This window comes from Hemiscyllium ocellatum, chromosome 37 (assembly GCF_020745735.1).
Source record: "Hemiscyllium ocellatum isolate sHemOce1 chromosome 37, sHemOce1.pat.X.cur, whole genome shotgun sequence".
In the NCBI taxonomy this organism is placed as follows: Eukaryota; Metazoa; Chordata; class Chondrichthyes; order Orectolobiformes; family Hemiscylliidae; genus Hemiscyllium; species Hemiscyllium ocellatum.
In genome coordinates, this window is record NC_083437.1 from 26,012,589 (window position 1) to 26,022,392 (window position 9,804).

The window sequence follows — 9,804 nt, forward strand, 5'->3', positions numbered from 1 at the left end:
GCCCCTCAGGTCCTTTTTAAATCTTTCCCCATCTCATCTTAAACCTATGCCTTCTAGCTTTGGACTCCCCTATCCTGGGAAAAAGGCCTTGGGTATTCACCAAATCCATGCCCCTATGATTTTATAAATTCCTATAAGGTCACCCCTCAGACTCTGACACCCCAAGGGAAGAAAGCCCCAGCCTATTCAGCCTCTCCTTATAATCCTCCAGTCCCAGCAACATCTTGGTAAATCTTTTCTGCACCCTCTCAAGTTTAATATCTTTCCTATCCAGTGACTCTTCATCAGTACCGTTTGCAGCTTGGAGAAAGGGTTTTTTTTGTTGAAGACAAAGTTTAATAGGGGAAGAAGAGAGCGAGAAAGAGAGATATATGAAAAGGGGTAAGTAAACAAGGAGATTATGGATAGCAGGCCTAGACAGAAGAAAAGTTGAGTAAGTGATAATTAGAGCTAAAGATGGGAGAGAATGTGCTGAATGCAATCCATTTACAGGGTAAGGTGATAATAGGCCCACGAGCCGGTGAGAATGGTGACTGTGTTAAAAGCAATCTGTGTTATAACAGGACCAGATATAGGGTTAGGAGAATCCACTGAAGGATGGAATTAGATTTTAAAGTCATTTAACTCGATTTTGAATTGGACATGCTGCAGGAACTCCAAGCAGAAAATAAGATGTTGTTCATTGAGCTTATACCGAGCTCACTGGAATGCTGCAGCTGGCCTGTGACTGAAATGTTGGTGTGGGCAAATGGTGGTATCTTCAAGTGGCAGGCAACTCGAAGTTCAGGGTAATTTTTGTAGACAGGATGTAGGCGTTCTGCCAAGTGGTCACCCAGCCTGCGTTTTGGCTCCCCTATGTAGAGGAGACCATACTGAACAGTGAATATAGTAGAATAGATTGAAAGAAGTACATCACTGCTTCACTTGGAAGGTGTATCTGGGGCCTTAGATGGTGAGGTGGGAGGTGAATATAGTAGAATAGATTGAAAGAAGTACATCACTGCTTCACTTGGAAGGTGTATCTGGGGCCTTAGATGGTGAGGTGGGAGGAGATAAACAGGTTGGTATTACACCGTTTGTCATTGAATATGAAGGTGCCATGGGGGTGTGGAGAAGTGTTGGGAATGGAGGAGGAATGAACCAGAGTGTCCCAGATGGAACAGTCCTTATGGAATGCTACAAAGGAGGAGAGGGGTATATGTGCCTGGTAGTGGCATTGTGTTGGAAGTGACAGAAATGGCAGCTTACAGTCCTTTGGATGTAGAGGCTATAGGTGGTAGGTGAGGATCGGAGGACCCTATCATTGTTGTGGGTGGGAAGAGAAGGGGTGAGGGCAGAAGGTGAGAGATGGGTCATACACGTCTAAGGGCCCCATCAACCACAGTAGCAGAGAATTCTTGGTTGAGGTAAAAGGTGGACATTTGTGACGCCCTTCTGTAGAAGGTGGCATCATCAAAACAGATGCAACAGAGAAACTGGGAGAATGAGTTGATGTCCTTACAGGAAGCAGGGTGTGAGAATGAACAGTTGAAATAACTGGGTATTGGTGGGTGTGTAATGGATAGCAGCGACCAGTATCCCTAGAAATGGAAACAGGGATGTCAAGGCAAGGAAGGGAGGAGTCGGAGATGGGCCAGGTGAAGGTGAGGGCAGAGTGAAAATTGGAAGCAAAATTGATACATTTTTCCAGTTCAGAACGAGAGAGGGAAGCAACACCAATGATGTCATTGATATACCGTAGAAAGAGTGAAGAGTTGTGAGGAGAGCCTGCTATCCATAATCTCCTTGTTTACCAATCCTTCCTTATCTCTCTCTGGGCTCCATTTCCACTTGCTGAAAGAAATCGATCCTTTGGTATTTGTGCGAATTGACACTTAGTGCTTTCACAGTCCCCCCAGTGTTAGCTGGTTCCAGAGAGTGTTCTCTTGCTCTGAATTATCATTGCAAGAAATCAGCCCGGAGATGGAACTGAGAGTTTTCCCAGCAGTGAGACCAGATGTGGATGGGCTGCCCACTGAATGGTGGTGAGCATCCAATATAAATTATTGAAGGTCAAACTAAGGGAGTTTTTCCTGGGCCGCTAGTATTTTTCAGGTAGGGTTGCAACTCTTTGCCAGGAAAGGCTACCAGCTTCATTGAGGCAACCTGCCTTTGGCCATCCAGGCCATTGGTGAAAGTGGAGGCTCCAAACCCAAAGAAGGTGATGTAGGAAGGGAAAGCTGTACCCATGGCTCCAATTGGACATTAAAGAGGTCAAGCTGCTGGGCCCCTCTGATTTCAATTTGTATTTTACATACTTCTCCATTTTGTGTTACCCTTTCAATCTCTGAAAACCTTTAGCAATGGCCACATTTTTCAATGGGGCTGAGAGGCTTTCTAGTTATTTGGCCCTCTGTCTGCTCCCTAATGGCATCAAAGACTGCCACAAGGAGCAAACAAGAGGCAGTCAGTTCAGTATCCTGCTGCTGGCAAATGTGTGCTCAACCTGGTCCCAAAGACGCACAGGAAAACCCCACCCATTTATTTCTGCAAATCAGTTTTGAATTTATCTTCCTATAAATGTAGACAATATGTTCTGGTCCTTTTGTTCGAGAGAAGGTAAATTCGTTTGTCATGCTCAACATTATCAAGTTAGTTTAGAACATATCCAATTTACATAATTTGCCCCACAATTATGAGAAAGTCATAATGAACTCAAAACATTAACTTCTCTCTTCTCAAATGCTGCCACATGCTGAGTTTCTCCAGCACTTTTACTTTTTATTTCAGATCGCTAGCATCCACTGTCATTTGCTCTAATGTTATCATTGCAGCTTAGAATCCAATCCCTCCATTCCCTAAAGCAGACTTATACACTTAATGGTAAGGTCCTAGGGGGTGTTGCTGAATAAAACTACTTTAGATTGCAGGTTCATAGTTCATTGAAAGTAGAGTCGCAGGTTGATAGGAGAGTGAACAAGGTGTTTGGTATGCTTTCCTTTATAGGTCAGTGTATTGAGTATGGGAGTTGGGAGGTCATGTCGTGGCTGTACAGGACATTGGTTAGGCTACTTTTGGAATATTGTGTGCAATTCTGGTCTCCTTCCTATTGGAAGGATGTTGTGAAACTTGAAAGGGTTCAGAAAAGATTTACGAGGATATTGCCAGGGTTGGAGGATTTGAGCTATAGGGAGAGGCTGAATAGACTGGGACTGTTTTCCCTGGTGCATCAGAGGCTGAGGGGTGACCTTACAGAGGTTTATAAAATCATAAAAGGCAGGGATAGGATAAATAGAGAAAGCCTTTTCCCTGGGGTAGAGTGTTCAGAACTAGAGGGCAGAGGTTTAAAGTGGGGGGAGTGAAGATATAAAAAGAACCTAAGGGTCAACTTTTTCACGCAGAGGGTGGTATGTGTATGGAATGAGCTGCCAAAGGAAGTGGTGGAGGCTGGTATGATTACAGCATTTAAAAGGCATCTAGATGGGTAGATGAATAGGAAGGGTTTGGAGGGATAAGGGCGAAGTGCTGGGAAATGGGACTAGATTAGGTTAGGATATCTGGTCGCCATGGATGACTTGGACCAAAAGGTCTATTTCTGTGCTGTACATCTCTATAATTCTGATTGCTCTTCCTTCTGTACTCTTCCTACAGCTGCAAAATCTTTTCCATACCATGCACAGTATTCCAATTGCAGTCTCACATATGATGAATAAAATGGCAGGATTGCCTGTGTCGATGAATCTTTTAATACATCCCAACACCTGATTTTCAAAGATGGAGAGACTCATAAAAACTTTAACATTTCAGACATATATAAAAGCATAGTTGTGTGTGTCAAAATCTGCAACTTCCTTTCTCTCCCATAATCTGGTCGTTATTGCTAGTTACACCTCAGGCTGTTAACAGGGAATAATCCAGACAATAACCATTGGTCATTGATAAATCATTACCCAACCACAATAAACTAGGGTTTTTTGTAATGTGCCATTGTGTTTTGTCGCAGGTTGCACAGATGTATTGCAGCAAGCAGCAAATCAACCCAAAGTTTACGAGGCAGACCTCCTGTGCCTGACTTGCAGCCAGGATAAAGATGAGACAAGCATTTAGTCTGGTTCAAGAAGGTTTTTGCCTGAAACATCAATTTTACTGTTCCTCGGATGCTGCCTGAACTGCTGTGCTTTATCAGCACCTCTGTAATCTAGACTCTTATAACAAACTCCCATTCATCACACATTCTCTCACCTGCAAACATGCTTGGATAGCTTGTCATCATACACTTCAAAACATAAATTAAAGCACAGGATGATTCAACAACTCCCGGTCAATCTTCAGCATGGATAATGCACTGTTAGGAACTGCAGACAAAAACAAAACCTCTTCCTAGGCCTGAAGATCAGCCTCTGGATGATGTTCGAGGAGCTGATTAACTGCAGGACAGTGACAACGTCTGCTGCCTTCAATACCAGCAGCTGTAAGCTAGATGTGAAACCCAATCAGTTCAGTGAATGCATCGGTGCATCAGTAACACAGATAATGTAAAGGTTAGCAAGCAGCATTAGTCAGTCTTACGCAAACAGGGAGAGGAGGCACACCAGCAGATATTCACTGTGATTTGTTGAAGGCTCAATGTGGCTTGCAGAACAGGTGGGACAGATAATAAGTCAAGCCAATCACACACAGTTTCAGTAACTCCTCCCAATCGGCTCACACAATCATTCCCAGTTTCACTGTTCACAGAAAGGGAAATAACTCCGAATGGAAAGCGTCAAGCTGCAGAACAAACACGTTTTATTTAACACAGGATTACAGAAATTGCTGGAAAAGCTCAGCAGGTCGGGCAGCATCTGTGGAGAGAACAGACGCTGATAGACCTGCTGAGCTTTTCCAATAATTTCTGTTTTAGTTTCTGGTTTCCAGCTTCTGCAGTTCTTTTGGTTTTTATTACAGGTTAGACCACAGGCAAGCTGTACCTTCACCTGTTGAAAAACTCTGCAATAAAACCCAAAGAACTGCTGAGGCTGGAAATCAGAAACCAAAACAGAAATTGCTGGAGAAACTGATCAGGTCTGGCAACACCTGTAGACAGAACTGAACTGAACAAGGGTCTATGGACTCAAAATGTTAACTCTGATTTCTCTGCACAGATGCTGCCAGACCTGCTGAGTTTCCAAAGCTCTGTAATTTTCTACCTAAACCTTGTTTGCGCCTCTCCGTGTTCCCCTTTAAAAATGCTCCCTAAAGCCTACTTCTTTGAGCAACTTTGGGGTTACCTGTCCTAAAATCACATTATGTGGCTAAATTATAGTTGATTAGCTTTGCAAGACATTGGTCACATTTGGAGTACTGTGTACAATTCTTGTTGCCCATGCTATGTTATTAAACTGGAAAGTATACAAAATAAAAGGATATTGCTGATTCTGGAGGGTAAATTATAAGGAGAGGCTGGGTAGGCTGGAGTTTTTCCCTGGAGCACAGGAGACTGAGAGTGGCCTTATAAAAGTTTATACAGGGACATAGATAAGTTGAACAGCCATGGTCCTTTCCACAGGGTAGGGGAGTCCAAAACTAGAGGGCATAAGTTTAAAGTGAGAGGGGAAAGATTTAAAAGGTATCTGAGGAGCAACTTTTTCACACAAAGGATGGTACATGTATGGAACGAGTTGTCAGAAGTGGTAGAGGTGGGTATGATTATAATATTTAAAACATATTTGGACAGGTACATGGATAGAAGAAGTTTAGAAATATATGAGTCAAACCCAGGCAAACAGGCCTGGTTCAGTTTAGGAAGCCTGGTCAGAACGGACAAGTTTGGCCATGTTTTTCCTTCTTGTATGACTTTATAATACTGTTTGTGCTGCTTGAGACATTTTCCGACATTTATGACACTATATAAATGCATTTGTTGTTGAGCACAGGCCCAGCCATGGCTAAGTTGCCTCTTTCCTCTTTTTCTATGGGAAACCTTTTCAGATTTCCAACCGTTTGGCTGAGTGGGAGTTGGTGAGAAAGTTTCCTGAGGAGCAGATGTCTCTGTGGCGTGGCTGAATGTTACATCAGAAATTCTCATCACCAAACCACAAAGAAGACTTTTCAGGCACCACTGACTGGAAGTGACCAGGGGTCAACCAGAGGAAGAAACCCCTAACCGAAGCCCCAAGAGGTCACTGTAACAGCACATTTACATCCTGCCACTGAAAGCTCAGTATCCAGGCCTTGAGTACGAATCAGAGCGAGGTTAAAGGTCATGCAGAACAGAGAGGATAAACTTAAAAGGAGAGAATAAGGGGAAATAATACAGGGTGCAATTCTCAACCTCTGCTTCACAGGAGTAAACAGATGGAAACATCAATGTGAAGTGCTCTGGTCAGCAGAAATCTTACAGCCATGAGTACAGCCTGAGGAGGCGAGGGTCAGGAGCTGCTTACGTCAGGTGCCTTGATGAATGTATTTATGCAGCTCATTTATTTCTCATCAGTGAGTACAGTCTCTCTCTGTCTGCATGGAACAGTTGGAATCACAATTAAATTCAAAAGAAATGTTACATAAATATTCTGCAAACAATGTTTTGACAAGGGGAGAAATCTGCAATTAAAGAGTAGAATGTCTTTCAGGATTAGTGACCTGACAAAGGAGCAGCACTCCGAAAGCTAGTGCTTCTAAATAAACCTGTTGGACTATAACCTGGTGTGTGTGATTTTTAACTTTGTCCATCCCAGTCCAACACCGGTATCTCCACAGTCCCAGAGTTAGATGAATATCCAGGGATCATCCTCCTGATCATTGACCAGTGGTGACAATTGATAACTTTCTGTGTTTGGTACTAGCTTTAAGGAACCGCACTGAGATTCTAAGATCCTTGCAACCCATCCCATAACAACACATCTATACATTCCAGTCAAAGAGGCATAGTCAATCCCAAATTATTGTTTCTCATCATGCAAAAGAAGCCACTGGATATGTGGAGTGTGACACAAAGTCATCGACCTGGAGAGATCAGGAGCTTGTATAAAGTACTTGTGCTCGGAGCAGGCTGACCTGCAGTGGGAGGGTGGTCAGCAGGGGGAGAGGGGAGTAGTGACCAAGAGATAATGTGGAGGGAAAGTGACTGACTGGTGGCAGGAATGTAACAGGTCATGGATCATTGCAAGGGAAGAGGGACCAGCACATGGGAGAGTGAACTGTCCAGCTCAATAGCACTCCATATTTGCAGATGGCATCAAAACCATAGTGGGACCTAAACACACACGTGGCAATATAAATTCATTCAAGCACTGTCAAAACTGCAAGATTTTGTTCTCTATTTGGGGATCACTAATACTGAGAATGATCAGAGATAAAGATATAACAGCCTTCCCCTGTCCTACCTTCCAATCCAATTGGGACCCGTTCCCACTCTAACTCTCACCTCCCAATCCCATCCAGCAAGCCTCACCTCCCCCTACACCCAAACCTTTGATCCCATCCTCACTATACAGCTCAAGTGGCCCCAGGTCCTTTCACCTCAGTTCCAGTGGAGGCATATTAAGTTGCTTTCAATGATGTGGTATACACTGCTTTAGTTAAAGTTGTTTCTATTATAAATACCCAGAGCACAGCCAAGAACAGGAGTCTCTGAATCACAGGCCAGGGCTTTGAGGACACAGAGTCTATTCATCTATTGCATTGGAGGTGGCTAAATATCACAAAGTGCAGGAGGAGTTGATGTACTTGAGAGGAAAACACTGCTTATTGTTGTTACTGTAACTTGCCTAAGCTGGATAGTTAACCCTTTCAGGCACTGAGCTGTTGAGCAGAGAAGTTTATTCTGTGCATTAATATAGTGTTCACAATTTTAAGTGTCAGAACTCACCATGGGCAGTTACACAGCAATCAACGGACTACACACTGACTAAGACAGCTGATTAGATTGACACCATTCCTTAAGTTGGGTTTCTTCACTCTTAATCTCTTCTTGTTTTTCATGTTTCACACTCCTGCCAGAGCTAGGTTCTACCATCAGAAAATCTTTTTACTCATTCACATTCCCAGGTAAAGTCATATTGTGCCTTAGCTTATTTCAGCTACTGATTTAATCATTTGTCTTCATTTCTGGAAGGGATGTAATTCTAAACTAGACTTTTGCTTTATTTGCTGAAAATGTGTTGCTGGAAAAGCGCAGCAGGTCAGGCAGCATCCAAGGAGCAGGAGAATCGACGTTTCGGGCATGAGCCCTTCTTCAGGAATGATCTCCAGCATCTGCAGTCCTCACTTTCTCCTTCTGCTTTATTTGCCCAGTAATTAGTTAAACAACAAGAGAATAGTATCAGTAATAGAACATACCAGTTACATATTAATGTAAGTGAGAGGAAATAATTGTTTGCAACTGTTGATCTTAACTCAATATCTGTAATATTCACAACCTGAAAATAATAAATGAAGTCAAAAAAACTAGTAGTCCCTTTCATTTTCTCAGCAGCAATTTGATTACCACCTAATTATCCATTGGCAGAAGCTCTGACTTAAACAATAACTTTAAAATAGCAAACCTTTATCAAATTACCTATTGAGTTGCAAAGAAAACAATGCTAATGAAAATGATATTTCAACAAATTTCAAAAAATGAATGACGTGAACACAAACTAATTAAAATTTGTAGTCATCACCTTACTAAAGTGGACTGTAATCTCTTCGGGGAAGCTGATTTGTAACTAATTTTTTGAAAATAAGTTAGTGGGATATGAATGGCATGTCAAGGTCAACATTTATTACTCTTTCCCAGTTGCTACTGAGCAGGTTTCCTTGAACCACAGCAGTCTGAGTGGTGAAGGTGCTTCCAGTTTTGTCGCATGGATAGTTCCAAGAATTTGACTCAAATGATGACAATTACTGACATACTCTCAGTAGAGAGCAAGAGTGAAGCTTGGACTCCTAATCTGACAACAGCAATGATTGGCAACAGGCGCACATCATCCTGTCATTATTTTATCACAGCAAGGAGATTTGGACAACACTATTAGTGCTTTGTTTTAAAATTTCACTTCTGATTCTTCACGATTTTGCTGGCACTTAAACTCTCTATTCTTCTTGCGGCTGTAGCTTGAAACACAGGTGAATGATAGTTGCACTCCCCTAGCACTAGAATTGATGCCATTGTAACACAACAGTTAGATTGTGAAGTCTCAGGAATAACACAAACTAGCCAACAAGGGCACTGACCTGCAGCCTGACCCATGTATGGTGATTCAGATACGGTATCTCAAATAGACTGACTTTAACTATTTTGACTTCGAAAATCCACCATGTCTTGCTCAATCAGAATGAGAAACACGCTCTACACAAGAGCGAGGGAACAGGTTCATTCACAAGCGGAGTGACAAATTTACTCGCAGGTGAGGGAAACCATCACCTGCCTCAACCCAATAAATGTTCCCCTGCCAAGTTGCTCCACAGCATAAACTGCTCCTACCATCCTCCCACTCCTCCAGAATATCCAGCGTGGATGACCAGACATATCTCTCTGCGATGGGACTGTATTCCTCCAATGGCGGCAAGCTCTCCAGTTCATATGCTCCACGTTTCTTCCAATAAAGAAACATTTCACTTGGGTTCTGAAATAATTCTCAAATAGCATTCCTAAATACCACAGCTCCAGCAGACAGAAAATAACAGCTCAGTGCTCCGTGACACGCTGACTTATTGTTGTGCTGTTCCGCTGTCCCACTGCAGGGGCTAATGTGTAAGGCCTGAAGGCTTTCCTCACTTGCACAGAGAACTGCATTCATCTACCGAAAGCCTGGGACTGTGGGATTGCTGAGGGTGGCACACAGAAAAGCACTGGCCACTGCG

The 9,804-nt window shown here is 42.9% G+C and overlaps 1 protein-coding gene across 1 annotated transcript in view; it reads right to left on the reverse strand.

Annotated features, from left to right (window-relative positions):
- The window catches only part of LOC132833817 (pleckstrin homology domain-containing family G member 5-like), a 114,626-nt gene extending 105,134 nt beyond the window's left edge, over nt 1-9,492 (reverse strand). The window contains exon 1 of the mRNA XM_060852428.1: nt 9,425-9,492. The gene's annotated coding sequence lies outside the window, so the exon portion shown is untranslated. The remainder of the gene's footprint in view (nt 1-9,424) is intronic.
- Nucleotides 9,493-9,804: the final 312 nt, after the last annotated feature.